The sequence below is a fragment of the Macrosteles quadrilineatus genome, unplaced genomic scaffold, assembly GCF_028750875.1.
Source record: "Macrosteles quadrilineatus isolate MER2022 unplaced genomic scaffold, UCM_ALF_1.0 Scaffold_8__2_contigs__length_117827958, whole genome shotgun sequence".
Lineage (NCBI taxonomy): Eukaryota > Metazoa > Arthropoda > Insecta > Hemiptera > Cicadellidae > Macrosteles > Macrosteles quadrilineatus.
The window spans coordinates 12,480,372-12,484,960 of NW_026542601.1; the positions used below are offsets into that span (position 1 = coordinate 12,480,372).

The 4,589-nt window shown below is 33.3% G+C and overlaps 1 long non-coding RNA gene across 1 annotated transcript; it reads right to left on the bottom strand.

The window, feature by feature from the left end:
- Positions 1–2,267: 2,267 nt before the first annotated feature.
- Positions 2,268–3,636, bottom strand: LOC129001487 (uncharacterized). Its single transcript, XR_008491465.1, has 2 exons — positions 3,518–3,636; positions 2,268–2,419 (listed from the first exon to the last, which is right to left on the bottom strand). It is a non-coding gene; the product is annotated as an uncharacterized LOC129001487 (long non-coding RNA).
- Between the last annotated feature and the right edge of the window lie 953 nt (positions 3,637–4,589).

Consider the following 4,589-nt stretch of genomic DNA (forward strand, 5'->3'; position numbering starts at 1 on the left):
CAAAGTGGTTTTGTTTTATTGTAATCAGGAGTTTTTATTTATTTTCCTTAAAGCCAAGAAGAATTGGTCTAGGTGCCTTCTACGTTTTGTTTTATTTCATTATTTACTTATCGCGAGTTAGCGTCGTTTTCTTTTAATTCCGAGAAGATTATTTTTAGTTTTATTTCGAGAAGTGAGATCTTTCGTTAAGCCTAGGAGCTGGTTATTTATTTTATTTCCTAATCGTCGCCTATTTATCTATCAGCCCTAGTAGTTAGCTTAGACTTGGCCTTGTCAGCGCGTCGCTGTGCTGACACCAAGTTATAGGAGTAACTATAGTTAGTGTATTCCTTAATAGCAACTCGTGTACGGTGCGTCGACGTGCCGAGGTACACAGTGTGTACTTGTGTACTAGCAGATCGGCGCGACATTAACATCTACGAAGATCCAGAAGTGGGAAGCGAGCGACGAGGATTGTCAGCGAGACCCTGGACTACTCGAGCTGTCCGAGCAAATCGGAGGTAAGTTTACGATAGGTGCCCTACCCGACATAAACACCTCACAAAGTTTTGAGTTGGGAAGTTTGTTATCCTGGTAAGCCTAGTGTCCTAAGAATGCTGTAGAGTCTAGGCCTTGTACTCTATTCCATCCTCACATCCTCAAGTTTTGAAGTTTTTAATTTATTTATGTTCGTAATGTATTCTACAAATACAAAATAATGTGTCTGTGTCTTTTATATTATTTTTGTGTTTGCTGGTACCTCTATGAGTATGCTTTTCTGCGTAGCATTCATTTTGCAATTTTTATTAATAAATAGAAAATTTTTTTATTGAAATCACCATCACACATGACGATATAATACAACTGTTTATTGATTCATTAATAAGTATTGCAAAAGGTAATCAACAAGTTTTTTATTTTAAAACACTGAAAGGTAAAGTCTGGTGCGATTGAAAGCAAATTATATACAGGGTGAACAACTTAACTGCGTCACCATAGTTGTATCAGAAACTTATTTAGAGAAAACAGAGAACTTAAACTATTTTTATGACATTAAAACATATTAATTCCACTTATTAAAAAATGGCTGAGATTTTCCAAAATGGCAGCTAATAACAAAATTCTTATGAAACACCCTGTAAATGTGATTTAAAATTTAAAAACAGTTTTATTCCAAATATTTTTTTCAAAAATAACTGGTTTAGTACAGCGTGTTAAACCTAAAAAAAACTGTTTCCTGTGTACATTCCGCATCCTGTAGCTCATAAACAATATGGAGAGGAACTTCTAAATGAGTATATAAGTCTAAAAATTGCCTCATACATTCTAAAAGACCATAAAATACAGTGTTTTCCAATTTTAAAGTTAGCCGCCCTTTTTGGAAAATGGTGGACATTTTTAAAACAAGGGAATTAATATTTTTGATGCATTTTATGATCATTTTACAATTTAGATGCAATGACCAGTTTATCTTTGTCAGTAAAATAAAATAGCTATCGTCCATTTAACTCTCAACATTGCCTGAAAATACTTGTCGGTGTTGTATTAGTTCAATATAATCTTGTGACACAGGTGAACTCATCATTAGCCTGGGTCATGGACAAGAGACCAGTAAATGACCGTCACGTCTCCTTGACTACAACTGTCACTAAGGGACAACACTTCTTGAAACTGTTTGAGGATCAGCTGATCAGCCACCTTCTGCAGGTTCTGCATACTTTTAATTTACCTATACTGAAGGTTAAATGAACTTTGAAAAATAAATATACCCTTATTTAGCTCTATAGTCTATCCAATATGGCGGATCTAAGATGGCGGCCAAAAATTTATACCCAGTAAAAATGAAGTACTTACTACTCTACAATGATCTGACGTGGTCCGGAGTTGATATCTTAAGAAATGTAGAAAAAAGTAGGGGGGGGGGGGAACTCATTTAAAACTCACCCTGTATAATCTTCATTTATGTTGTTGTTTTATATAATTAGAAAAACTGATCGTATTTATTTTATAGAAATGCTCGTTTTTAAATTTGTTATTAAATTATGTACCAATACAGACCTTTAGCTAATTGAAGTAATCTAATAATTAAGCTAAGACCATTAATAAAAATCTATGGACTACCTTATAAATATGAATAAAATATCATAAATGACAGCCAGGTGCTTTGAACCATCGTAAAGTTTTCTAGTTTAAACCAGATTTTGGAAATAATTCATAAAGTAAAAATTAACAATGTGAAAAGAGGAAGAGAATATTTGTAGATAGGTATGTTTGATGTAAAGACTCGATAAGCATCAGATCTTTATTTTTCAAATGTCTTTTTCACACAATCCAAGTGTTCACAGTCTTGGTCATTTTCCGATTGGTATGCAATGACCAGAGGTACAGATGTGACTGGACAAATCACAGTAGCCTTTTCCACAGTTAAGTGCTCTCACAGCTGTAATCATTTTAAAATATTTTCAACCCACTTTAAATTTGAAATACCTAAAATTAAAAATCCTAACTGTTGTGTTAAACTTTCATTTCTCTGTAGCAAAACACTTTTGCATTCAGGAAATTCCTAATTATTAATGAGTTGTGTGTTTGAGTTTATGTTTACATTAAACTTACTAAAGTATCTTTGACAGAAATATTACAATTAATTTATACTAGTAAACACGTTGCTCGAAATCGAGCAATTCCAAAGCCGTAAAGTAGTTATTTTAAAACAAATAAAAGCCATCATCATTTCCGATGAGTTTAAAAGACTTTGTATTGAAAAATAAATAACAGCAATTAAATTATACAGCTGATCAAAATGTAAACAATTGTGTTCTCCATAAGGATAACATGGGAACTTTCAAAGCCAATGGGGCAGAGGCCAAGGGACTTTTTCAAAAATGTAAGGCCAGTTTGCAAATCTACGCGACACGCTCTTTCCAATGAGACGTCAATGGATAAAATCGGCTAAGAAATGGCGGAGGAGTTCAACCGACAAAGTTTCATGTAGCGTATTAATTATATAGATTGTAACTTCTGAGCTGTTTTACTCAATGTGATAAATAGGTTTACATATTTTATAATCCAACAAACAGCTCAATTGCATATGTTGTTTAGATGTTTCGGCTTGTATCGCCGAATAAAGAAATCCTTGTCATTGTTTACTAATAAGCATATGTACATGGACGAGACGATGCCATTTAGAGATGAAAACTAATAATAGGCCTATTACAAAATGCACGGGTAGGACGTGCACCGCAGCTAAGTTCAGGATGCAGACTGATAAGACCAACAATGTACAACAAAACTAGTTCATTCTGCATCCTGACCTTCACCACGGTGTGCCTAATGCTTAATAGATATGTAATCCTATTTACCATACTGAGAAGTATTACACTTAAGTGTTTTAAAATTTGTGTGCCTATTAATTCTTTCTAGTTTTTTTTACATCTTTAAAACTTTAATAAGAAATAGTTTGAATTTTAAATTATTAATAATGATTAGGCTAACGAGTTTAGAAAAATTGAAGTAAATTCAAAACTACACATTGACATACCACTTAAGACTGCTGCTGCCACAATGCTCACTACTATGATACGGTACATATTGAATTGTCTCGTATTTTTGATCCAAAGACTTAAGTCTTATATACCTGTTCTATTTGCACATGTGGTTTGAAGTGTTTTCACCTCACATATTTCAGAGTATGAAAAGAAACATTTATGCATTCTTAATTGATTCATTTGTTTGTTTGTATGCATTTGAAATGTGGAAGACAATGTCTTTAGATTACTCCTATAGACAGACAATGGACAATAGACAAACATTTGCATTTGAAAATTCTTACAGAAATACATTAGTGCCAAGTGTATATTGAAGACACAATGAAGACTTTGACCTTGCGAATAATCACACTAACTTTTTGCTTAAGATAATCAAGATAATCATATTATTTCATAGTCTAGGAATGTTTTTAGCTCATTTCCCATATAGGGAATATTACCGTAGGTCTCATGGTAAGAACTGGACCCAGGACCGATTTACTTTTTCGTTTTGATGTTCTTAGAGCCCAAAAACACCACCCTTTCTAATAATTAATACGGTAGTAATAAATGAAAGACAATGAAATAAAAGTGAGCCAGAGTTCTTGGAAGTACTTGAATACAACAATTATTGTCGTGATCAAATATTAATGGGTTTGGGACTGCTAATGGGTTTTTTATTGCATCATGACCCTAGTAATAAATTATGAAGGGTAAACAAATATCTGATAGCCTTTTATGTGCTCGGAAAAAACTACAAAAACCAACTTTTTTGGTACATCGCAGACCCCTACAATTGAGTATTTTTATGGCATATTCTACTACCTACTTCAAAACTCAAACAGACAATGAGCTGTTCTTTAGATAATAATTCCTTAGGTAATCAGGCACTGATTTTTGGGGGCTCTTAAAAAAATTCTAATACATTCTTTAAGCTTGACAATGTTTAATTTAGATCACTGATAATTAATCTATACTATTATAAAGAAGAGGTGGTGTCTGTGTGTGTGTTTGTATGAGCTAATCTCAAAAACTACTGGTCGGATCGGGCTGAAATTTGGCATGATGATAGCTCACATTCCCGAT